The sequence below is a fragment of the Castor canadensis genome, chromosome 6 (genome assembly GCF_047511655.1).
Source record: "Castor canadensis chromosome 6, mCasCan1.hap1v2, whole genome shotgun sequence".
NCBI lineage: Eukaryota > Metazoa > Chordata > Mammalia > Rodentia > Castoridae > Castor > Castor canadensis.
Genome location: NC_133391.1, coordinates 102,007,617 through 102,035,422, shown reverse-complemented (window position 1 = coordinate 102,035,422; position 27,806 = coordinate 102,007,617). Strand labels below are relative to the sequence as shown.

Here is a 27,806-nt window from a genome sequence, read left to right as displayed (position 1 = left end):
GTGTGCTATTGCACTGCCTAATTCAACTAGAGTTCATTTCAGTGCTTATAGCTTAGTGACAAGAAACCTTCCTGAAATAAATGCTTTAATGAAAGTTGGTTGTGAGTCAATATTCCATAAATTAAATATTCATTTGTAGATTCAAAAATCACTCTATGATCAGCTAATAGGCATCTCAGTCTTAGTATGATCAAAACACAACTCTTGGTTTTCCTACCAGACTCGTTTTTTCCCCATTCTCCCTCCTAGTTTATGACATTTTATGACACCACCATGTACCCTCTTACTCAGACCCAATGACATGGTCTTTTCTTTCTTATGTCCTATCATTTCTTTATCCATCTACATTTAGCAAGTACTTGTAGTTTTGCTTTCAAAATATAACCTCACTCCCCCCTCCCCCCAAAAAAGCAGAGAAAATATAACTCAAGCTGAGCACAGTGGTTTACACCTATAATCCTAACTACTTGGGAGGCAGAGATCAGGAAGATCATGCTACAAAATCAGCAGAGGCAAAAAATTAATGAGATCCTACCCCAACCAATGAATGCCAGGCATGGTGGCACACACCTATCATCCTAGCTATGCAGGAAGTATAAATAGGAGGATCAAAGTCCATGCATGCCTGAGCATAAACTCAACAACCCACCTAAAAAATAATCTAAGGCAAGAGGGATGGGGGTGTCACTCAGATGGTAGAATGTCTCCCTGGGAAGTAAAAGGCCCTGAGTTCAAATACCAGTACTGAAAAAAATATATGACGCAATCCTCATATCGTCCCAATTTCTACTGCTTCCTCACATTACCTTGGACTTATAATTAATCTTCCTCTTTTTGTTTTTTTCTCCCATATGGTCTATTCATCACACAGCAACCAAAATAATCTTTTATAAATTTAAGTCAGATTGTATTACTCATGTTGTGGACCAAATGTTTGTGTCCTCTCAAAATTCATATGTTGAAGCTCTTCATACATTTGAAGATGAGGGCTCCCTGGAAATAGTTAAGGCTAAATGAGCTTATTAAGATAGATAGAGTTCTAATTCAAGAGGACTAACATCCTTATAAGAAACTACTAGACATACCAGCAAGCTTCTTCCTCTGTCTCCTTGCATACCCAACGAGGAAAGGCCATATGAAAACAGAAGGAGAAGGTAGCTATGTGCAAGTCAGGAAGAGAGCTGTTACCAAAAGTTGGCCATCCTCCAACATCTAGAGCAGTGAGAAAATGAATTTCTGTTGATTAAGCCACTCAATCTGTGGTATTTCGTTAGGGCTGCTCAAACCAACTAATACAACTCCCCATTTTCACATATAGAATAAAATCCAGAATTCCCCACTATTGGCTAACAGGCCCAACATGATCCTAACTTGCCTGTGAACGTCCTTCCCCTCATCCCCTAGACACACTGGCCCTCTTGAAGTTCTTTAAAGGCTCTGTGCCCAACCCATGATCTCAAGGGTGTGCACCACTTTCATTTCTGTTGTGTTTACTTCCTCTGGACTTCAGGTATCTGTTCTTCCCTTCATTGTGATCTTACATAAAATTCTCTTTAGAAAGATTTTGTCTGAAACGTTGACTCCCACCTACTCAAGCTCCATCCCTCTGTTCTCTCTCATTTTGCTTATTTTCTTCAGAGTGCCCATCCCCACCTAAAATTATTTTATATATTTGTAGTTTTACTTGTTTTCTGAATTCTTCCCCATTGGAAGATAAACTCATCAAGGACACAAGGACCTCATTAGTCTTGTGTGCACTGTATGATAACTGCACTCCTGTGGAAAATATGACTCTCCAGACACTGTTTTTTAAAAAGTCATAAGAGGTTCAAAAAAACCCTCTGAATATGAAACAACAGGCAAAGGTTTTACAGTTGCATATTAAAAAGAGTAATAACAACTTTCTAGGAAAAATCGATAACATTGTAAGTCAAACAGTGGACCAAGTTATAATATTTCAGAGTAGTAGACAGGGTGGCTTTGCAAAAAAAAAAAAAAAAATAGAAAGAGAAGGAAAAAGACCTCCACTTACTACTTATGATAAAAATGCCTGCAAAATTCTTTTTAATGACTGTTAAAAAAAAAAGTAGATATTCAAATATAGCTGCCTTGAACAATTTTTTTTTCATATGTTCTAGCTTCAACAAGTGGCCTTGCCCCAAGAATTATTGTTTCTGATAATGAAGCCCCAAGGTTTTTTGTTTGGTTTGTTTTTTAATGGAGTGTACCTGTGATCCTCTAGGTTGACAGTCTAATTAAGATTAACAGCTGGAGATAAAGAAAATCCATGCTAGAGATTCCTGCCCTTTCCTAAATGCCCCCTTCTGTAGGTCTAACACCAAGAGCATGGCCACTGTGAGCAATGCTACAAAGTAGCTCTTTGCATCTGCCGTTTAGCCAAGAATGGGAGGCTTGAGGCAACCAGGCTTAAATCAGGAAGACAGGTTTAAATTGGCAATGTCATTTTCCTGACTTGACCCTGTGACTGGAGTGTCCTGCTTTGGGATTTGGGTCAGTCAATCAGCAGGTATTTTTCCAGTGCTTACTTTGGACACAAAATGCTGTTAACTCAGCAGGATAACACAGGCAAAGGCAAAAAGTTAGAGACTAGAAAAAAAAAAAAAAGCAAAATAACAAAAAAATGAGATTTAAAAACTATGTTGCCCTGTTCCCCAACTCTGCATCCATTCCATAGCGGACCACCTTGTTCCTCTGGCCCTTGACTCTTGTTCACAGCTAAGCTCCACAGAAAAATGGTCTGCAGTCTCTGGATACCTGTCCTTATATCCCAGTTTCTCTTCAATTTCCAGCTATTTTCCTTATATCTGTTTCTCACATTCCCTGACAAAAGTTGCCCGTGACTTTCCTATTGCCAAATTCCTCACAGCCCTTTCAGTTCTTGCCTCAATTAAATTACCTACATGTTTCTGCTATGGACAACTTCTTCCATGAAACTTCAGAAATAGCTCCCCCTCCTCTCCCCATGCCCCCTTTGTTTCCAGATGCACTGCTTCTTGTGCCACTCCTTTGCTGTCTTTACTGATGCCTACTCTTTAAATGGTGGTGTTTCTTTCTTTTAACTTTATAATGTTTCCTACAAAACTGTCCTGATAACTCCTAGACGTGTATATCCTTCTCTGCCTTTTATATAAACAGCCCATATCTTTCCTCCCATATGAAATTACCTTTTCTTTCTCTACCTTCAAGCCTCAGATAAATTCAACTCAACAGGCCTAATCAGAGTTCATCTTTCTCTCATAACTTCCTCTCCAGTCTATTTTCCTTATTTCTAACAAATGTCATTGCTATTTTTATACAAAATGGTTTCTTGCCTTCTGCATTATTTTTATCTATGCTGTTCCCTCTCTGAGATTACACTTTTGCCCCACCTGTCTGCCTATGAATGCTAATTCATCTTCAACTTTGAGAACTATGTTTTTCATAAGGCGTTATCTGCCTGGCCAAGTAAAAGTAACCACTGCCAGCTGCTTACTAGCAGCCTTAAAGAGATGTCGAGAAGTGTTTGTGTAGCATTGAGTTATGACAGAGCATTTCAAGGAGAGGGGCCAGCATCTGAAAAGCCCTAAGATAAGCAGGAGTTTGGGGCTTTTAGGGACCACAAGCAGTTCGGTGTGGCTGGGGCATTGGGTCAAAGAGACAGCCAAACAAACAAAAACTGGGGAAGGCCCAGTTAAGCAAGGCTTTCAAGGCCATGGTGAATTTTTTTTTATTCTATCCTAACTACAATGGGAAGCCAAGGACATTTGTAAGTCCGGAGTGATGAAATCCAAATCACGTTTTCCAATGACTGCTTCAGCTGCAGTATGAATAGATTTCGGGGAAACAAGAATTATTAAAGAGACAACTAGTTAGGAAGTCATTGTAACAATCCAGCGAAAAATAATAATGGCTTAGCCTTGGGAAAGTGGAAGGGATGACAGAGAGCAGAGTCAAAAATTTTGACAAATTCTTGCTTACAAGCAAACAAATGCTTGATTAAAGTAGTAATCTGGTTCGGGTTGCTCCATAGTCATTATTGGCTGCATCCTGTGACCATCTGGAGACTAGAATGACCAGCCAAGCCCCATGTCGCACACAAACAACTCTTACAGAACTCATTGGCATGCTACACAAAGTTTGCTGGGTTTTTTGAACTCTTCTGACCTTGGGGAAATACTTTGTCCACAAAAACTTTTCAGTCAGTTGAATTTGAACTCATTTTTCCTACTTCCTTCCTTCCTTCTATCCTTCCTTCCTTCCCTCCTTTGTTCTTTTGTTTGTTTTTCAGACAAGATCTTACTGTGTAGCCCAGGCTATCCTCAAACTCATGATCCTCCTGAGACAGCCTCCCTCCCAAGTGCCAGAATTACATGTGTGCACCACCATGCCCAGCTAAACTTGAACTTTTCTTAAAGGTCATATGCTGTTGGTATTATTTAAATATTTCTATGTCTTTTGTTGTCTCCAAACTAAGTTTTCTTATAGAGAAAAAAAATGAAGATCAGTGAAGAAGAGAAATGAAAAATCTACTGAAAATAAACTTTCTGAAGGGACTATAGTCATCCCAGATATCAAAAAAGGGTTGGCTCTTAGTCACTTCCCCCAGCACCTCCATGGATACCAAATCCACAGATAGTCACATCCCTTATATAAAATGATGTGGTATTTGCATGTCACTTAAGCACATCCTCACATATACTTTAAATTGTCTCTGGATTATTTATAATACCTACTACAATGCAAATGTTATATTACTAGTTGTTATATTCTATTGCTTAAGGAATAGCAACAAAACAAAAAGTCTGTACATGTTCAATACAAGCACAATTTTTAAAAATTTTTGATGCATGCATGGTTGGTTGAATTTACAGATGTGGAACCTGTGGATACAGAGGGCCAATTGCATATGGGTGAAAAAACTAAAAATTCAAAAACTTCTGGCACAGAGATAATCTGCACAGGCCAAACATAACAGTAAGCAAATAAGTAGTCATGTTCAGGAAACTTTCCCGCAAACAGTATGCCTTATGAACAAAAATAGATAAAAATATGAGAGTAAGCATTTAAGAGTTCTACCTACATGGCCTGTGCACCCAGAACAAAATAGAAAGGAGTTTGAAAATAAGAGCTGAGAAATTTAGGCCCACCAAATAATCATTATTTGAACACATTTGATTTGTTTCTTTTGAAACTTAGTGGTATGATAACTGACTCAATTCTTAACTTTTCTGGTATAGCCATGACTGATTTTCTTAGCTTTCAGAAAGAGAACTAGGTAAGGATGGATAGGATTATCAAGTATAGATCAGCTCAATTATCTGAATAGCTTTTAATTTAAAAGTTGTATTTTTGTGAGGTGTTAGAAAATATTATTTGCTAAAATTATCCCCACTTTCAAAGCCAAATGAAAAACCACACTATTTTCAAATGGATTCTTAATATCACATATTGTAAATCTAAACAGTATGAGTTTATCTGGATTGGTCATCTCCCTGCTATCAACTTACACCTGCTAATTAATTACCAACTTTCTTGTAACCTGTTTTTATAATGTATCTAAAAGGATTCCTTAGGTTTCCTATATAAGAACTTTAAGGATAACTGAATATAAGAAGTAGTTCAAAATAAAAGCATATCTGTTTGGAAATACAAATTTCCTCAAGAGTGTTTTTAAAGAAAGTCTTAGTAAATGTGTGTTTCCAAAATGGGCACAGAAAACAATTTTACTTCATTTCATTGTTGAGCAGTGTCCTTTCTCTGAACTTTCAGGGATGATTTTGTTTTTCAAAATCAAATTAGTTAATTTTAGCTTAACGTGATTGGGTGGAAAGTTATTTTTATAATTATCTGGAAATACTAGCAAGATATTGTCTTAGTTCTTTATGCAAAATTGAGATATTATATCTAAAACATATCTTAATGTATTAAGTAACTATAATTAATGCTTAGTAAATGTTGTGCTAACAATTGACATTTTTAATCATTTGTGCATCTTCTATTTCTGATTTTGAATGAATGACTTCTACAGAGTCAGTAGAATAGAACCCTAAAATTTTCAATTATTGGAACTTCTCCATCAATATTCATATTAACTCACGTGTCTAAATGTTCATTTGTTACTTATAAATATTTATGAAAGGATGCCCAATGGGTTTATATTATATTCAAAATAGCTGGCTCCAGCTAGGAATAGTGGTAGTTACTTTTTTTTTTAATTTTTATTTTATTCATATGTGCATACAATGTTTGGGTCATTTCTCCCCCTTCCCCCACCCCCTCCCTCTCCCCCCCACCCCCTCAATACCCAGCAGAAACTATTTTGCCCTTATTTCTAATTTTGTTGTAGAGAGAGTATAAGCAATAATAGGAAGGACCACGGGTTTTTGCTGGTTGAGATAAGGATAGCTATACAGGCAGTTGACTTGCATTGATTTCTGGTGCATGTGTGTTAAGTGGTAGTTACTTAAGAGACAGTGGTAGGAGGATCATGAGTTTATAAGTTTGAGACCAGCCCAGGAAAAGTTAGTGAGACCCTATCTCAAAAACAAAATACAATCAAAGGGGCTGGGTTGTGTATGTGGCTCAAGTGGTAGAGCACTTCCCCAGCATACCCAAGGTCCTGAGCAGAAAAAAGGTTGGTCCCATATTCTGTGTATGATCAACCAAATGATATACTAAAGATGTGTTATAATAACAATGAGTTTTTCTTAGTAAAATTTCATTGTGGAACTCAATTAGAGTCAAATTATGTCCTAGAAGCTTATATTTTCATTGCTTTGAGTAAAACTGGCTTTTGTTGGCTCTACAAGGTAGAGGATATCATAAACTAGTCCTTGCCTCTGTGTACATCAGTCTACACTCAACATTTGAAGGTCTTTTGACCTTTCACATTAGGCTTTGGGGTGTTTGTTTTGTTTTGTTTTTTGGTGGCACTTGAGTTTCAACTCAGGGCCTTGAGCTTGCTAGGCAGGTGCTCTGTCACTTAAGCCACACTCACAGCCCTTCACATTAGGTTTTGCTGAAGTTCTAGGGAAGGCTGTTCTTGTGTCAAATTAGGAAAATTTAGAACAGCTTCCCACCTAGCTACATGGTTGGATACTCCTTTGATCATGCTGCATATATCATTGATAGCATGATAAATTCCTCAAGTTTCCCATAACTTAAAATTCCTAATAGGCTGCTTCCAAACTTTCAAACTTACTTGATCTCACAAAACAAAATATTCTTCAACTACATGAAAATTTGAATAGCATGTTCCAATTCTAAACCCACAAGTCAACTTGAAACTCCATTTTCAAATTCCATAGCATTACAATAACTGAACCACAGTCATAGTTTCATTCATTTCTCTTCCCCAACATACTGGTGTGCTGGTAGATGTTTAACAGCTGGCTCTCTTGAGAAAGAAGACCTAATTTAGAGTGTTTGCCTATTTCTGTGGTATAACTACTCCCACTAGAGCTAATTTCAAATGATCAATATAGGGCTGGGTGTGGCTCAGTGGTACAGCATTTGCCAAGTGTTCATGAAGCCTCCTAGCACTAAAAAAACCACTTCGACATCAATATGATGCATGAAGAGTTGGAAAGATGCACTCATAATTGTTCCTCATGAGTCAGTTTATACTTGCTCCACCACAACCTTGATACATCTGTCCACCATACTGCACGGCATACGATATTTGACCTGTGACAAATTTATTGTTTGCTCTTGTTTGAATAGGAATCCCCCAAAGGTTCATATGTAAAGGCTTGCTCTCCAAGGTGGTGGTACTGGGAGGTTCCATGGGATGGGCCTTTGGGAGGTAGGGATTAGTGGGAGGTCCTTAGGTTATTGGAAGCATGACCTTAAAAGGATTGTGAAACCTTTCCCATTCCCTTCCTCTCTTTCTGTCTCTGCTTCCTGACTGCAGATGTGAGCGTTCTCTCTGATAAACACTGCCACCATGATGTGTCACGCTTGCCAAAGGACCTAAGCTAGAGTCATCCCATCTTGGACCTGAACCTCCAGAACCATGAACCAAAATCATCTTCTCTTTATATCACAAGTAGCCCGTGTCATGTATTTATTATAGTGATACAAGGCTGTCTAATACACTGCATAAGAGAGCTTTGGGGGTTGTAGTTAAGAAGATTAGATATTAGATACTTGGATCTGGAAACTAATTTATAAATAATGCAACTGCTAAGATACAGTCATCATTAATGCTAATAATAATGATTATTGATGATAATTTTATATCTCAAAAGAAAGAAATAAAGGTTTATTTGAATTATAAATTCCTAATAATTAGACCCGTTAATGCATTCTAAATTTATAATAAATTGGTGACTAAATAATTACCATTATTTTCCATCAAGAAGTAAGGGTATAATTAAATTTTATTCTTATATCCTTATACAGAAATAATATTCAGCATGTGATTAAATTATGAACATAATAATATTTAACTAGTGACTATTTTTACTATTAAAGGAGAAAAATGAGATTTTTCTTGAAGAAAACTTGAACTATTATGAAATTTTACACAAAGTTCCCAAGAACAAATATTTTAATGATCCTAAACTTAGAAATATTAACATTTTTAAATCTCCAAAGTATTTATAAGTACCAGTTAAGTTCCACATGCTCATAAATTACACACGGCATCATATAGACAAATAATGTTTTGTGTTGTACATACATTATCCATGACTTCATGATTGCAGTCCCTATATATGCCTGGGAGAAAATAGATAGTTGACAGTGACCTTTGGCTACACATAATTTGATAAATTGCACACACACATATACATACAAGCTCTTTTGTTTTGGTTTGTTTTTTGGCAGTACTGAGGTTTGAACTCAGGGCCTCATGCTTCTAGGAACTGCTTCTCTGCCACTTGAGCCACTTTTTTATGTTGGGTATTTTGAAAATAGGGTCTCATGAACTATTTGCTCAGGCTGACCTTGAACCCTGATCCTTCTGATCTCTGCTTCTGGAGTAGCTAGGATTACAGGTGTGAGTCACTGGTTCCTGGCTCTTTTGGGATTTTGATTAGGATTTCATGAAATCTGTGCACCTGGCTCTTTTGGGATTTTGATTAGGATTTCATGAAATCTGTGGATCAATTTGGAGAAAACAATATTATTTATAGCATTGCCTGTTCCAGCTCATGAACACAGCACATGTTCACTTTTAACTTAGCCTGCAAAACTTCTTTCATATCTTGCTTTTCTTTAGTTTTTTATGCTGTTGAAAATTATGTTTTCAAACTATTTTCTAGTTGTTGCTGATATAAGAATATAATTGATGTTTGCTCTTCTGTGGCATTTTAAAGTCTTTTTCTTTTGAGACAGGGTCTTGCCATGCAGCATAGGCTGACCTTGATCTTGCAATGCTCTTGCCTTGGCCTCCTAAATTCGGGGATTATAGGCATGTGCTACACCCCTAGGTGCTCTGGCTCATTTTCTATACTTTTTCAGATTAGGGAAATGTGATGTGGTTTTATATATAATGTTCTCAACCAGAATTCCTGGTTTATAACTCCCTCCTCAAGGCAGGCAATACAAGCTAGAATTTCTCTTCCCTGGGATGTGTCACAGAAACTTGAATTTCTACTGGCTTTTCTGTCTTGGAGCCAGCCATATTTTAAGACCCTAATCAGGCTGGGCATGGTAATACACACCTGTAATCCCAGGTGTGTATTACCTGGAAGGTGGCGGCAGGAAGATCACAAGTTGAGCCCAGCCTGGATGACATGGTGAGTTCTGAGTGCTGGGCAACATAGCAGATCCTGTTTCAGAAAGCCAAGGAAAAAAATGAAAAAACTCTCCTCATTCCTGATGGATTCTGCCCCATCTCCTGGAGAGGAGAATGCTGCACAGAGAGGTCCAGACATGTTCTGAAGCAGATCGGCCTTGGTGGACTTCTCCAACCCACCCATTAGCATTGGCTCACACCCTTGTTTCCAATTGCATTCACACAGCTGTCTGTAACGTGGACATGTGCAAGTTATGGACATACAATAGCGTCTCCATAAAAGCCCCAAGATGAAGGTTCTGAGAGCTTCTGGATAGTTGAACTCATGCAGGCTGGCCTGGACAAAAATATGGGACCCTAAAAAATAACCTAAAGCAAAAAGGGGCTGGGGTATTTCTTAAATAGTACAGCATCCTAAATTAAAAACCCAGTACTGCCAAAAATAATAAATTAATAAAATTTCACAAAGCCAGGCGTGACAGTACATGCCTATAATCCTAGTACTTAGGAGACTAAGGAAGGAGGACTCAAATCAAGGTTAGCCTGGACTACATAGCAAGACCCTGTTTGTAAAACAAAAACAAAACAAAACAAACAAAGCCTTAAAAAAATGTGGTCATTATCATTTTCCTTAGTGAATATTCATTTAGACATACCCACATATTTACCCTTCTCGCTGTTCTCTTTCTTGGAAAATTGAAAAATTGAACTTCCATCAGGGATGATTTCTCTTCTATAAAAGAAAGTACTGTTTATTTTAGGTCTTTTGGAGATTAAGTCTGTCAGTTTGTTTGAAAAACAAATGTCATCATTTCATCATCATTCTTGCAACATATTTTGAGTATAAATTATAGATTGTTTTCTTTTGGTTCTTTGGAGTACCATAATTCCACTGTTTTCTGTCTTCTCTTACTCTTTTTGAGGACTGGGGGGCGGGTGTAACTCGAGGTAGAGCACTAACCTAGCATGTTCAAGGCCCTGGATTCCATCCTCAGCACTGTAAAAAAAAAAAAAAAAAAGGAATGTCCTATTGCAAAGCAAGCTAAGAGACATTAAAGAAAATGAGGCATAAAGAATAATATAAATCAAAATTAGCAAAACTTAGAAACAAAGTGACTTAGTCTTTGTTCCTTTTGAAAATGAATGTGTCATTCTAAATGTGGCTCCTTAACAGTAATCTGCATTTTTCCTCTAGTTGCATTTAAGATTTGCCTCAAAAAAAAAAAAAAAAGATTTCCTCACCGTTATTATTATTACTATTACTATCATTATTATTATTTTAATAGTTCTAGTATGGGTATAATAAACCTATATCTGGATTTCTTTTTATTTAACCTTGAATAAATTGGACTATTGGATCTGGGCTTGTCATTCTTTTTCTACTTTGTAAGATTCTTACCCACTATTTCTTCAAATTGTTTCTGCCCATTTCACATTCCTCTGCTTCATAGACTCCACATCTATATCATATCTTCTCATGTATTGTTTACAGTTTTTCCCTCCTTTTGTCTGGTATTTATTATGCTTATTTAGTCTGACTATTTTCTTCTGTCCTAATATTCAAATCATATATTCTCTCTTCAATTGTGTTTAGTCTGCTATTAAATCTACCTGCTGAGTTCTTACTTTCAGTTACTGCATTTTCCAGGTCTATCTTTTCTATTTGTTACTTTTAAAATTTGTTATGACTTTTTAAATAGTTCAATTTCCAGATGTGATTCTAAACTTGTCTTTTACCTCCTTGAACATAAAAAATTCCTGTTTGAAGACCCCAATTTCAGTAGTTCTTATGAGACTGTTTCTATTTCTTTTTCATGAAATTCTGTCTTCCCAGGGTCCTGGTTATTTTCTACTGTGCATGAGATCTTGTGTTTTAAAAATTATTTGGTGACATAATTTGAGCACTAAAATAATGTTAACTTTCCCCAGAAAAAGTTTGCATTTGGGTTATTTGGAGTCTTTAACAATCTGGAAACACTCAATACAATTTCAGTGATAAAAGTAATCTGAAACTGGGCTACAGTCCTAGGGAGAGCAAGTTGGATTCCATTTCTCTCTGATTCTCTTTGAAGTTCCAACCTCATGTGCAAATTGATTACTAAACTCTCTCTAGGAAATAACTGGACTTCAACTTTTATATCCCTGCCTTTAACAGATTACTAAAAGTGCAGAGCATCTTTTAGTTTTCCAGGCCTGTGCTAGAGATTTCAGATGCCTATAAGAGAAAAGGAGCATAGGGCATGAATCTATAGATTTCTATTTTCTTCCAAGGTTTGAAATAATTCGTCCCCACTTCTTTAGCTTTTAGATAGCTACAAGTAAATTTTGCTCCATGTTTTCTATTTAAATTAAGTAGAAGGTTTGGCCTGATATATTAGTCTTCCACTATTGGAAATGGAAATTCCTATTACTCAATTGTGTGTTTGTTTTGTTTTGCTTTAATCTACAGATATCAAATTCTGATGTCTAGTTATCATTAAGGAACTTGGAGTGGAGATAATCTACCATGTTGACCTTCCTTGCCCTCACCAAACCTGGTGTCCACACCACCACCACTACTGCCACCACCACTGCCACTGTCACTGCCACCATGCCACAGTAACAACTGGGATGGTTATTCCTCAGGATTCTAGTTGAAGCAGTAGGGCCCAGAGAGTAGCAGCTGGTGAGTTAGTTGAGACTCATCAGATTGTAATGGAGGTGGAAAAGGGGACTCTGGGAAAAGAGTATGAAATGAAACTAGTTGATTTTGTGGGGCATGTCAGGTACTGTGATAGTGAACATCCATAAACTTGTGTTGCTTTACTGAATCATGGAAAAAAAGAAGAAAAACAAAAAAATATATATACTTAAGTTTAACTCCTCTATGGACAGTGTTTCCCTGTGGTAATTAGCTCTACCACTGTCTCTAAAGATGGCAATTCTGTTCCCTGCCACTCGGGGCACTGAGAAAGAGACTAACACCAGAGTTAGGATTTCCTCACTCAATGGAAAAATCCATGCTTAACACCATATAATTTGAAGGCTACAAGATAGAGGAATGCAGTTGAATGGCATTGACTGGAAAAAGAACCAATATGTGCTTTCCAATTTTTTTTTCTGATGAGACATTAGATTCTCATAAGACCAAATTTCCAGAGATTTCCATTTTAGGAACTGTTAATTGCAAGCAGTGTTGAGGAGCTAAATGTGTGTATATCTGGACTCCAAGCCTGCTAAAAATGTTCCAGCTGCCAAATAGAGGGAGTGAATGTTTTGTCAGCATGCAGCTGAGGGGTGAATGAGGACAGCCAGGCCCAGTGCACTACCATAGTTGCCTGTGTCTGTTCAACTCAAGTCATAGTTTTTCTAGTCCCATCTTCCCTATCCCCACTCCCTCACTTCATAGGCACTCATTTGCTTAACCTTAACTGTAATTTCTTTGTAACTTCTGTGTGCATTTAGATGTGTTTTATATCTTGTGTTAGAGGTAAAGTTCATTAGGGGTAAAGATCATGTCTTCTTCCTTTATAACTAAAGAGATCTGACTCAACAATGTGGACTAGAGAGCAGAGTTATAATGCAGAACAAGGAGACAGTTCACCTCAGCTAGGCTGAACTGAATGATTTAACCATGTACATAGGAGAACTCTACTAAGGTAGAGTTGTGACTGAGTCACACACATTTATTAAATATCTTTTATGTGTCTGGGATTATCCGAGGTTATAGAGAATGAGCACAAGATGCAATCCTTCCTTCTAATATGTTCACACCCTAATTATGAGTTGTGGTTTAGGAAATAAGGGATTGTGATCAGGACCACAATCATACAGAAAAGTAATATCAACAAAGATATTTGAAAGTACAAAGGAAATACAGCAATTCATTTCAGAGAATTCCAAGAAGACTTTTGAGAAGAGATAGCATATAAACTTTGAGTGATGGTAAGTTTATCAGGAAAGCAAACAGCAATAAGGAATTCCAAGCATGGAGAGCAAGAAATAGACATTAAAAGGCAAGAGAGAGCCCAGATATAGTGGCACAAGTCAGTAATCCAGCACTTAAAAGGTTGAGGTGGAGGAATGGTGAGTTCAAGGTCAACATAGCAAGATGTCTCAAAAACCAAAAAGGCAAGAGAGAGCATCATGTTTGGAGGTTAGGCTAATAGATTCTGTGAAAAAGCATAGACAAAATAGTTTTTTGGTTTTAATGTTTAACCAAAAGTTTTGACATTTCACAACCATGTAAATCCAGAAAATTCATCTTAATTCTGTTCTGTTAATTCTCATGGTGTCATTACACTGGTTCTCAAAGTAAATCATGGTTTGTCATCAACACAACACAGCCGTGAGGCAGTGATGCTCAAGGAATCCAGGTACCAAATCCCTGGCCTGAATCATAGTTTATGTAAACGCAAACACCTTAGATGGGTTGTGGATTATTTCACTGATTTTTAAAAATGTGTTTTAGTTTCTTCATTTCATTAAACAAATTTACATTTTCTTAGATCAAATAGATTCTTCAGAGTGCTCCCCAGTGTCACATGTGTTCACTAACTTCTTTTCCTCAGCACATAGGAAGATCATATTTTTTTGCCTCCTGTGAATTCAGATTAGAGCTGAAATCTGGCAATGAACTATGAGTAGAAGTATGTCCCTTTGAAAACATCCAGCTTCAAATTTAATGGCTTAATACAAATAAAAGATAAATGTGAATTCTGTTAAGTAGAGCAATGCTAATGTGAGACCATTTCCAACAAAAAGCATTTTTAGTTCTCTTCAATGAGACAACTAAAAAAAAGTGAGATAGGTTTTTTAAAGAAAACTTGTCTCCCTTGACCAAGATGCAGGTAGGAAATTATTCGGGATGATATATAATCTCAAGATAGCCCTCAACCTAAGCTTCGGAACAGAATTTATGCTGTCTGTGTTACTCAAAATGTCCAAGCTTAAAATCTACATTAATTTGGTTCTAGGTCAGGAGTGTTCTCCTGTAAAACTGATAGAAGAAATTGTTGCTGTAAATCCAGGTCTCAAAGATTTCTCACAAATAAGTTTCCAAGGAACAGGGGTTCAGAATGGAAAATCTCTCAACACACAACAAAAACAGCTGTAGTGAAGCTGGATGCCAGCGGCTATTTGGGAGGCTGAGATTGGAAGGGTTGTGGTTCCAGGCCAGCCCCAGCAAAAAAGTTTGTGAGACCCCCATCTTAACAGAAAAAGCTGAGCATGGAGGTATGTGCCTGTCATCCAGCTATGGCAGGAACCAGAGCAAAAGGGCTGGAGGTGTGGCTCAAGTGGTAGAGTGCCTGCATAGCAAGCATGACCCCTGAGTTCAAACCCCAGTCCTGCCCCCCTCATAAAAAAGCCTCATGATGGGTGTGAGAAACAACAGCAAAAAGAAGACAAAGTGGCAGCAGCACAGTAGAATCAATCCTGAAGTCATTCTCTGTAGAATATATGATAACAAGTATGTTTAATGTACACAAAGTAAACATTGTTTTTAAAATAACTAAGTAGAAATTCTAGAAATGACACATGCTATTTAATACACATAAAATTTAAAAGTACTTTATAAACATAGCCATAGTGAAATAGTGAGCTTTATGACTAATCTGCAGAAATTACCTGGATTTCTACACAATGATATGTAAATTAAAACTTCTAGCAGAGGATAATTGTTTTAAAAAAGGTGGCTGAGAATACCCTGGATTTTCACAAGACACTCATCTTTCTGTTCAGAAACATAAGTAACCCAAGCACTATAAACATAACCCAATTCTGAATTTCTCATAGTTAAACTGGAGGACTAGAAGACAAACAAAAAGAGAAATTTGTCCACATGGACAAAAACAATGCAAAATCTGAATAGGAATCTGAAAACCAAGTGAATACTCAACTGTGACAATAAGGAAGGTCAAAAAGCAACCCAATATATATCTCAAAACCAATCAGCAGTGGTAGTGGCCAATCATTTTGAAACTGGAAATAGAGCTAAACTTGAAAGAAATTGAGTGAATATTTATGGAAGAGCTTGATACCCAGTTCTGCGATTCCCTGGGGTGCTGGGATTGCTGCTTGCCTACTCTAGCAGAACACTGAAGGTTTATCCACTGGGGTGGATGGAACAGAGTGTTGACTACAGCATCAGAGCACAGTTGAGAGCAGGACTATTGTACTGAAAACAGAGGATTAAACAAAATGTTTCTTACGAAATATAAATGTACCACCATTCCTTCACCAGCCTTCTTACTGAAACATTGTCAGCTGGGTTTTACCTGCAAGGCAAGAAATTTGAAGACTCTCTTCTGGGGAATCTTCCAGTTATCATAAAAGTGTTGGGGTTCCCTAATGAAATGATTTAGCCAAATATCTCTAATAAATTCCTAATCCATAGTCTCACACATGGAGATGCAACATCTTTCTAATGCTCCATTCTGAAATGAGAGTGGGCACTTAGGATCATGAGGAAACAGTGGGGAACATGAGAGAGAGACCCCAAAACCAAGAAACAAAGGACAGCATTTTGTGGGAAATACAGAATATAAAAAAGGTAGAAAAAATTTTAAAATTGCTTATGCCTTCAAAGAGATAAGATCAAAAGAAAAAAAAACCAGATCAGAATCAAAGAGGTTCAAGAAATTATATGATAGAAATGAGAAATTAGAAGATCTTGAAGATAAAATTGGGAAGATCTCCCAGGAGTAGAGCTAAAAGTTAAAGAGATAAGAGACAAAGTAAAAGAAAGTTAGAACATCAAGCCATCATGTCTAGCCCTCAAACAGTAAGGAGCGGGTAGGTACCGGTGTATGGAGAAAAATAAATCCTTGCCAAGCTTACATTGTTTGGAAACTTCAAAACACTGGGGGCAAAGAGTTTCACTAGAGAGGAAAAGCACATTGCACACAAAGGTTGAAGAGTCAGAGTGGCATGAAGTGTTGAACAGGAAAAGAGGAAGCCAGAAATCACTGGAACAATGCCTTTAAAATTTTGAGGTAAAATTATTTCCAACTTTGATTTCTACATGAGGTCAAACTAAAACCACTAGAAACAGAAACATACGAGGCTCCTAAATTAGAAGTAATGTTCTATTTTTTAACTTTGGTGGAAAGTACATGAACATACATTGTATTATTCCTTAAGCCATGGAAGTATGTTCTATACTTTTTGAACTGTCATAACTTAAGAGTAATAAATACCAAAGAATTAGCTAGTATGGCAAGAAGCTAGAACTTGATGGAACTGAATAATGGGTGCATATATTTTACTACATTATTCTCTGTACTTTTTGTATACTTGGTTATTATAATAATTATTTTAATTTTGATGCTTTCTCAAATAAAGTTTGGACAAGGATGGGAGCAGAAAAAAAGAGTGAGTGACAGCATATTAAAAAAACATGCTCCAGAGAAACTAATACAGAAAACTTAAAGTGACAGAGGTTAACATGAGAAGGGGATCAGGAACCAGTGTAAAGATCAGTTAGAGATGAATCAACTTGGGTTGTAACACATGTGTACACGAGAGCAATGCTAGGAACCTCTCTAGCAAAACTCAACTAGCAAAAAGGCTTTGTCTTCCTTATTATGCTTATGTCTTCTTTTCGACAAAATTAGACATAAGGGCAGAACAGGTTCTGCCTGGAAGTGAAGGGGGGAGTGGGGCAGATAATGGGGGGAGGGAGAAATGACCCAAACAATGTGCACACATGTGAATAAATGAATAATAAAAAATTAAAAAAAAATTTTTTTAAATGTCAAAGCAAAGCAACAAAAAAGACATGCTCTCTAGAACTGTAAGCAAGCTATTCTCCATGGTGGGCTCTGATCCTTACCAGCTTATCTTTGTGATATTTTTATAGTTGCAATCCTAAGTAGTTGGACTCAATGAGTAGTTTATCCCACGTATAACCATAAATTATTTTTATGCTAAATTTAAGATTTAGGGGTAAAGAGAATGGAAGCCCATTACATATATGTATGAAGATAACATGAAACCCACCAACTACTGTTTGAAAAAGGAGTGAGGCGGGATGGGTATTTAAGGGAATATAATGTAGGATGTGAACTTGTTCAAAGCACACTGCACACATCTATGAAATTATCACAATGAAACCCCCTTGCACTATTAATCTATGTTAATAAAAAACTAACTCCTTCCCTCTGCTCTGCTCTGCTCTGCTGTGCTCTCCCTTGTATCAGGGCTGGTGTCAGGGTCCTCTCAGCCTCAAGGGGCCAGAGTGAGGGGAGGATCCTGGGCAGACAAAAATAGACAAGCAACGGCAAATTTTACGTATTTTACTTTGTTATCTGGACCTATTCTATGACTCGCACTAAAAAAAAAGTCCTAGAATTGTACAGGTGGCAAGGGACAATGAATGGCTCTGTCCTCTGATTAATCAAGGTCCTAACCAAATTGTTCCAGATTTAACATCCCAAACTCACTGATGCTGAACTCTAGCAATGATTCCTTTTGGTTGAAGAAACACCGTATAATTAAAGTTTTCAACTTTAAAGTCCAGGGAAGACAGCCTCGTGATTTTAGAGCTAATTAAGGAATTTTATATTGTTACTCAAAGGTCATACATTTAGATATAAATTAAGATGATATATATTTATGATATGTTTCAGTACCACAAGACTTGATTTTTCTGCAGTTCATTAGATCTTTGAAATCTTGGAATTAATAATGTGATTTTTGCTGAGTTTTGTGACCTGAGCAACCTGCCATGTAAGGCACCACTATGTGTGGCATTTAGTATTCAGTCTACTTACTGCTTTGTGAGTTTTTAGCCAGATGATATCTGGCAGAATTAGCTGCAATTTAGGTTTCCAAGGAGGCAAAGACATCTTCATTTCCTCTTCTTTTTTGGTGATGTATCTTTTTTTTTCCTGCAAATCAAAATCACTTAGCTTTATCCTTCACATACTTTGCACTATAAGAAGGATCAAGAATGTTAATCGGAAAATCTTACTAACAGAGTTTCAAACAAAAATGAATAATTCGTAGATCAGAGAACATTTTAATACTGTTGTACACCAATATTTAATGCAATCAAATTTATATGTATTCTAGTATTTTTTTACTATCTTTCTTCAATGTGACTGTTTATACAAAAATGTTTATTGTACACGCACTTATCAGTCTTAGAGGGGTATGATGATCACGTTCAATTTATGACAGTACAACCTTGACATTTACAAATAGTGCTAAGAACAGTAATATTATTGTTTTTTTTAGTAGCAGTAACATTTGAACTCATGACCTTGTGCTTGCTAGGAAAGCACTCTACCACTTGAGCTATGCTCCCAGCCCATAGTAATGACATTAATTTTTAACAAAAAAAGCAAAACCCAAAAAACAACAACAACAAAAAACAGCCAGGTGCCAGAGGCTCATGCCTGTGATCCTAGCTACTCAGGAGGCAGAGGTTAGGAGGATCAAGGTTTGAAGCCAGTTTGGGCAAATAGTTCACATGACCCTATCTCGAAAATACCCAACATAAAAAAAGGCTGACAGAGAAGTTCAAGTGGTAGAGCACCTGCCTGGCTTAGCAAGCATGTGGCCCTGAGTTCAAACCCCAGTATCACAAAAAAAAAAAAAAAATCCCTACAAGTGAGGCTGTTATTTTCCCCACTTACTGATGAGGAAATCAGCAGTGGTAGTGGCCAATCATTTTGAAACTGGAAATAGAGCTAAACTTGAAAGAAATTGAGTGAATATTTATGGAAGAGCTTGATACCCAGTTCTGCGATTCCCTGGGGTGCTGGGATTGCTGCTTGCCTACTCTAGCAGAACACTGAAGGTTTATCCACTGGGGTGGATGGAACAGAGTGTTGACTACGGCATCAGAGCACAGCAGAGCAGAGCAGAGCAGAGGGAAGGAGATGGTTCTTGACCACGTTTGAACCTCTGCATCTGGTCCTGCCCAAAACAGGCTGACCCTTGGACCTAATTTCACAAAGGAAGAATCAAGACAAACATTAACTCCAAGGAAAACAAAAGACTACGTAGGAAGGAAAAAAATTATAAAATGCTAAATGGGTCAGCTGTAAACAGCTTTCAAAGTGGTAATAACATAAATCTGGAATATCAATTAAAATTACAATTTAACCATATGAGGGAGTGGAAGGAGGAGAAGGTAGGTGCATGTGAAGACAGCAGCGGGTCAAAACGATCAACATCTGTCCTCTTTGTCTTTGTGGATTTGTTGCTCTCTTAAAATCACTTTCCTGGAGTTTGGTGAAATTATAGAAAACAAGCGAAAAACAAATCCATGTATCCAATCTTTTTTAATCTTTACCTAGAAGTTTGCTCTTCATTTTTTATGTTTTAGCTACTCTAGAAGCTGTAAGTGTTGTGATTGTGTAGAATGTCTGAAGATAAGTAGCTTTCAAAAGGGTTAGGTTAAGCAGATTTGGGTATGCCACGAAAGCACCTATTTCAATCTCAAAATTTTACTGAATTATTGTCAATATTTATAACAGCTTATGCTTCGTTTAAATTGACTCAGAAAAAGCTGTGCTCCCATTTTAATGTCCAAGCTGAAATTACAATGATTTCTTTATATTTTCAGTTCAGTAGAGATTGTTTCATTAATGTGGGCTACTTTTTCTTTACACTATTTTTCACACACACCTAACACATGCACATGTATTGGCAGTACTGAGGTTTGAACTCAATACATTGCACTTGCTAGGCAAGCACTCTACCACTTAAGTCACACTTCCAGCCCTTTTGCTTTTTAGATTATTTTTGAGATACAGTCTTGCACTTTTTGCCTGGGGCTGGCCTCAGACCATAATCCTTCTTGTATGGCTGTAATTGCAGAAATGTGCCACTGCAGAAAATGCCTAGATTTTGTTGTTGAGAAGAGGTCTTACTAACTTTTTGTCCACGCTGACCTCAAACCACCATCCTCTTAATCTTGGCCTCCCAAGTCTCTGGATTTACAGGCATGAGCTACTGTGCCTGGCTAGCGAGGCAGCTATCTACATAATTGCTTTGTTATGCATAAAAACAATGAACAAGCCTTAAAACTGTATTTTTCATACATTCCCTTTTCTACTGCTAATGTTAAAAGTAAAAATCATATTAGCTTACTTACTTTACCAATTACTTATGCAGAAATCTTTCTTTCAGGTACATCTTGGTATAAATGGAATGTTACATAATTTATTGAATTATCTCTGCAAGTTTATAAGCATCTGGACATTAAAGATGGGTTAATATTTACATTTTGTGTTCCTTTTACATTTTGTGAAGTACAGCAAACTATACTTCAACCATACATAACAAATGATTGTGGAGTTGGAATGCAATTGATGTATCAGCATAATGACTACGAGGTAAGTCTATATAATTTTTACCAAATATTTCGCAATAGAAAAATGACCAGTATTTTTTCTTCTAAAAAACACCACAAGGAAGCTGTTTGGATTGTGTAGAAAATAGGAGAGATGATTGGGTAGAATCCCCAACAAGGTTAAATAATTAGTCAAATTTTATTTTTAAGCCTTTTCCTAAAATTTGGTTGCCTGATTTGAGCACTTGGCTCACTGTTGCTCTGGAATGTGTTAATAAATGACATCGAAGTCTTGCATGAGCAAACTTGTTTTGTCTCCTGCGTTTCTTGCCAGCATCAGGAGGCAGAGTAAATATTATTTTTCTTTTCTAAGGATAAAGGAGTCCACAAAGATCACCCGGCTGGTCACGGCTTCTTCTACACTGACATGTTTGAAACAAGTATATCCAATCGTCACTGACTGAATAAAGTAAGGACCCTTTGAAGTAAATGTTGTTGGCACCATATGTGTGCTTCAGAATATCTTCCAAAAGAGTTATGTGATTCTGACAGAATTTGGTTCCCTAAAGAGTGGTATCAAAAGTCTTCATTGGTCAACCTGAAGAGAGATAGTTCTAAAATGAACTGATCTAAAATTCTTTTGGGCAAAGACTATTGTATTTTATGTCTCATATCTTATCACCCTACATAAAACAGATGTTCAATGCACTTGTTGGTTAGATAGTTGACAGGAGTTTCCAAATGGTATTATTGTCTCTGGTTTTAAATGGACTTTATTGAAAACTACTACCTTGATAATTTTAACTTATTACATTAAGAATTATAATTCCTACTTCTGCTGGTTATTAACTTTTTCAATGTTGTTTACCAAAATTAACTGATGTGCAATAGGCCACCAAAATTAGAAAAATTAGTAAGAAAACTTATTTGCTTATTATTTTATTTATTGGCTAACTTGTTCTTACTATTTTGATTTTCCAGAATTACATGAATCCAGATTACACTTACATTTAAAGCCTGGATTTTAACTGAGTGTGGTGGCACTTACCTGTAATCTCAGCACTCCAGGAGGTGGAAACAGGAAGGTCTTAAGTCCAAGACTGGGCTATATAGAAAGATCGTGTCCCAAATAAATAAATAAAAATAAAAGCCTGAATTTTGTCTGGAGAAGGTTACCTTTCCCAGTAACACTTTATTCTGCTTTCAATTTATACCAGTATAAAATGTGCATATCGACTGTCTCCAGTCACAGATACAGATAGAGTTTAATCTGTCCTGCCAAAAGAACAGTGCTGAATCGAAAATGTCCTGGGATCACTGATCTGAAATACAAAAGTAATGAATTATGTTTGAGTTCCCATACTTCTACTCATGTGATCCAGCATGTTGCCACACTTTTAATATTAATAATTTTGTCTGTAAGATAGAAATACAATTTTTCACTGCTTTCTGAGTAGTTCCATTGAATAACCAATAAAATAGATTTTAATTCTAAAATATATGTATGCATGAATGTATGAGTCCAGACTGAGTACAAAATAATGATCAAGCATCTAATGTGTGTATGGGGCACATTATTAGGTATGATAACGGTTACAATCACAACTTTAGAAAGAAACTATTCTTTAATTCTCTTTTTGGCAAAATGGCCAAGCACCAGTGGCTCACTCCTATAATCCTAGCTACTCAGGAGGCAGAGATCAGGAGGATCATGGTTCAAGGCTAACCTGGGGAAATGGTTCATGAAACCTTATTTCGAAAATACCCAACATATGGAGAACCTGCCTGGCAAGGGTGAGGCTCTGAGTTCAAACCCCAATGCTGCCAAAACAAATAAAAAATTGGTAAAATGTTTTCTTTACAAAATTTAAACCATGTAGCTTAAACTATTTAATATTTAATAAAATATACTTAGATCATATCAAGTAAACAAATAGAGTCTTACCATATTAGCTTGGTAAACAATGCTTTCAGAATTACTGAATAATTCAGTTGTCATTGATCTTTCCAAATACAGCTGTTGTGTTTAAGAGAGTCAAGGTTCCATTATGGCTTAATTACTGATGCTTGCTTTAGACATTTGCAGAATATTTGTAATGGAACAAAAGAATACACACAACAAAATTGCCTTGGCATGGCTAAATTCTGTAGCCACCCTACTCCCTCCTTTTCAATTCCTTTTATTTTAAGGGAAATGTAATTATTATATCATGTGCTCAGCATCATAGAAGTTGCAATCCCAAATCAGCTTTGTTCAAATGTGTTTGCAAATGTTCTTTCTATGTACATTTGTAAACCACCCCCACTTACAAGCAAGGCATATATTTGAACAGATTTTTGCTATTGCAAAGTAAGAAGGAAGGAAATCTGCATAACTGCAGCAGTATTAAACACTTCAAAAGACTTAGGGTAAAACTAATATTGATCAGAAAGACTGTAGAAATTGGTTCTTCTCAGTTCTTTTTGCACATACTTCACTGATCTTTCCTTTAGCGGATACTATTAAATCTAACTTTGTGTAGTATCTTCTTATGGTCATCTGTTGGTGTTTCAGTCTTAAAGATGTTCATATTTGATACCTTCAAAATAGGTCAAAAAAGGTGAGCAACCTGGGGCATACCCAGTAATTCCCTGAAAAGTGCATCTGGGCTTCATTTTTGAATATGAAATCTGTTAGGGAAGAGACAGTGCACTGTATTTTCTTGGATACTGCAGTAGTGTAGCCTCTTCATGCATGTGTGTTAACTGACTGAGACTCCACTGTGGTTTACTTACTTAATCAAAATCTTTTTGGGGATGTCTGTAAATTTCAGTTATATGTAATGAAAAGTGGTGTTTGTTGATCTCAGAAGAGACCAAAAAGAATTCTACTGTTCCAATAATGAAAGAAAAATTTATTGATTTATACTGTGCTTTTTAAAAAAAAGTATTGGTAAAGCTCCCTCCAGGACATTTAATCTTAATAATATAAAATATATTCTTTTATTATTATAAGGGAAATGGCTGATAAATACCAAAAAGATGTAAAAGTAGCTAAATTTAAAAGACACAAAGAGATTCTGGCTTGAAATGCCCAAATCTCAATGTTTTTATAGCTACTGAGCTAAACAACATGATTCTTGAGTTTATGGATGTAAAAACTCCCTGAAAGGTTAAAGTTTCCGTTGTTTTTATAAAATAAAATTTATGCTGCCTCTGAAACCCCTAGGTACTGAACAGTAACCAGGAAATAAATAAGGTGGTTTGAAATCGTCGGGAGTCACAATGATTATAGAAAAGGCTTAGACTACAGAAAGTTAGAAGGTAATGGAAATTATTATTCGACAGCACATTTACTCTCTAAAAAAGAGATCTGATATTTGGATTTTTAAGATCATATTATCATAAATTTGATGTTTCATCAAAATTTTGTACTTTAGAACCCTTAGAACCAGATTAAATATCCTGTGTTTTGTCTTTACCACAGAAGTATGGAACTGTCACCAAATAATTCTCTAAAAGTTAACTTTCTATCATTGATTGCAGAATACAGCTTTATAATTACACTCTTATATTGTAATTATAGCATCTAAGTTTGAGTCTGTATTGGACAAATAAGCCCTAAGCTTTTCAAATGATTTAAAAGTCACATTTCTTTGCCTCTTTGATTTGATCTTCTTTTTAAAGTAAAATCACTGAACATGTGCACTGGTAGCATGAAAATTCCCTGAGGTGTCGTGTATGATTCTTCAGTCAGGGTGGACTTAATTTAATTTGTAGAAATTTAAGATTAAAATACAAAGAAGTATAAATTCATGCTGCCTACTTTTTTTTTTTTTTTTTTGGTGGTACTGGGGATCGAACCTAGAGCCTCGTGCGTACTCCTGCTGCCTACTTTTAAGAAAATTTTGTTCTTCATAACTACATAATATAATGATGATGGCACATAGGGAGCTGGAGAGCAAGAGAGCGGAATAGGTTCTGCCCAGAATTGGGGGGGGGGAGGGGAAGGCCCAAACAATGTGCACACATATGAGTAAATGTAAAAATGATTGATTAAAAGAAAAAAAAGAATACCACAATTCTTAGTGTCTATTTTCATCTAAGGTCTTTATTCTCTTAATATCCTTGGTCCTATTAAAACTTTTCAGTATTTAAAAATACTAAAACATTAATACTCAAGAGAAAAGCCATTATCATGTGTGCACTGGTCATCGTGATCAGTTTGAAATATTTTTTAAAAAATAAATTGTAATTAAAAAATAAAAGTATTTCCAGGTGTTGGTGGCTCACGCCTGTAATCCTAGATACTCAGAAGGCAGAGCTCAGCCAGCCCGGGCAAATAGTTTGAGAGACCCTATCTCAAAAAAACCCATCACCAAAGTAGGGCTGGTGGAGTGATTCAAGGTGTAGGCCCTGAGTTCAAGTCTCAGTACAGAAAAAAAAAAAGTACATCTGGGCTAGAATAAGAATCAGTAGACCCTGATCCTAGTTCTTGATTCATTGGGTTTGAACAAAGGGCTATATATTTACAAACTCTGCTATAGTGGGAGTAATAGTTAATTCATCTCAGATCTCGTAGGATTGCTGAGATTTCAGTTTCCCTTCTCAGCTATTTTCTAAACATAGAGTGAAGTTTTCTGCACACTCAGAATTCTAGTGTTCACAAAGTGGTATACTATCTGTATATTGTTTTCATAACAATGTATTTACCTCGGACACACATTGATTTATTTAACTTAAGACATTTGAGGGAATTAAAAAGGCTTGTATTTATCAGTGAAGTCTTACCAGTTTAACTATCCAAATTGTGCATTCCTCCTTTGCTTTTCTTTTCTGAAAAGATTTTTTTTCTCCTTTTACTTAGAGGAAGTGTGGGTTGGGAATCAGATTGACTTGAATTTGACTTGTCTTTCACAGGATACTTCCAGTGCTTTGGGAAGATCGTCAGCTGCCCCCCAGAAATCATCCAGAATCCCACTATTCTTTCCAGCCTCACTAGTACCATACTGGTCCAACCTCCCTGTACAGCAATTGTAATAACTTTTTTGGGTTTAGCATGTATAAGACCCTGAGTTCAAAACCCAGTAGTGCCAAAAAAAAAAAAAAAAAACCTACAAAACAAAACCCCCACAACTTCCTAACTGGTCTACCTGCTCCCAACCTTGTCTCCTATAGTCTGTTTCCCATACCAGAGTGATCTTTCTAAAATATACAACACATTATATTTCTGTAATATTCAAAATCCCACTTCATTCATCCCAAAGTTCTTTGGCCTATGAAATCCTCTAACCTTTCAGACCTCATTTCCTACCATTCTCTGCCCCACCCCCCACCTCCCACAGCCTCCTATACCCCTGGATAGTCCTCAAACACACCAAGGAACATGCTTTTTGCAAGTGCTTCTCTTTGCTTTCTCAATATGACTTCCCCAGATATTTCCATGCCCTTCTTCCTCACTTTCTCCAGGACTTCACCCAAGGTCTCCTGATCTAGAAAGTCTTCTCTGACCCTCCTCTACAAATGGTAATGTATCACCTCCTTTCCCCTTTTCATTTCTCTCTGTAGCATTATTCCCATTGAACAGTGTATATTTCTTTCTTTACCAGTTCATAGTCTGATTTCTCCCATTAGAATGTAAGCTCCATAAGGCCAAGGACTTAGTTTTGTTTCCCTGCGTTTATCCAGCATCTAAGAGCACCTGCATAGCAAGTGCTCAAAAATGTTTGGTGAAAGAATGTGCATAAATAACTCACTAGATGCTTTCACACACTGCCTAGCATAGTTCCAACAAATAAATATTTACTTTTAGTCATGACGACTTATTCTGAAATTTATTTACTTAATTCAGAGCCTATATTTACGGAAAAATTTATGATAAGAAAAGGAATTTTGAGCCAGGTAAGGTGGTGCAGGTCTGTAATCCCAGTACTTTGAAGAGAGGCTGAGGGAGGAGGATCTCAAGTTCAAGGCCAGCCTAAGCTCCATAGCAAGACCGTGTTTCAAAAAAAAAAAAAAACTAATCAAATGACCAGTAAGCATACGAAAAACATGTTAGTCTTCTGAAGACTGCAAAAAAGAAAAAAAAAAATCTAAGCTTGATTGCACAACCTAGCCATTTTTGCTTAAATATTTGCTCAAGAGAAATGAAAACTACATAAAGACTTACATCTTATTGAAGAGGGAGGAAATCTTTGCCAACTGTACATCTGACAAGGGGCTAATAATATGGGGAGCTCAAAAAACCAAATTTCCAAAAAACCAATGATGCAATGAAGAAATGGGCAAATGAACTGAACAGAGCATTTTCAAAGGAAGAAGTCCAAATGGTCAAAAAACACATGAAGAAATGTTCAACATTCCTGGCAGCTATAAAGGAAATGCAAATAAAAACTACATTAAGATTCCTCCTCACTTCTGTTAGAATGGCTATCATCAAGAACACAAACAACAACAAATGTTGGTGAGGATGTGCAGAAAAAGGAACCCTCATATACTGTTGGTGGGAATGTAAATTAGTACAATCACCATGGAAAACAGTCTGGACACTCCTCAAAAACCTAAAAATAAAACTGTTATATGATCTAGTAATTCCACTCTTAAGGATATACCCGAAGGAATGTAAGTCAGATTACAATAAGGGCACCTGCACACCCATGTTTATTGCAGCATTATTCACAATAGCTAAGCTATGGAAACAGCCAAGATGCCCCACTACTGAGGAATGGATTAACAATAGAATTTTATTCAGGCATAAAGAAGAACGAAATTTTGTCATTTGCAGGTAAATGGATGGAACTG

General features: G+C 36.6%; 1 long non-coding RNA gene across 3 annotated transcripts; it reads left to right on the top strand.

Annotated features, from left to right (window-relative positions):
• Positions 1 to 19,570: 19,570 nt before the first annotated feature.
• LOC141424170 (uncharacterized) lies at positions 19,571 to 27,442 on the top strand. Of its 3 annotated transcripts, none has more exons than XR_012449112.1 (4): positions 19,571 to 19,862; positions 20,864 to 21,069; positions 21,400 to 21,495; positions 24,235 to 24,959. It is a non-coding gene; the product is annotated as an uncharacterized lncRNA (long non-coding RNA). The 3 variants fall into 3 exon arrangements; XR_012449111.1 differs by lacking the exon at positions 24,235 to 24,959 and adding an exon at positions 25,926 to 27,442 and having other exon boundaries at positions 19,573 to 19,862; XR_012449110.1 differs by lacking the exon at positions 24,235 to 24,959 and adding an exon at positions 22,008 to 22,835 and having other exon boundaries at positions 19,577 to 19,862.
• Positions 27,443 to 27,806: the final 364 nt, after the last annotated feature.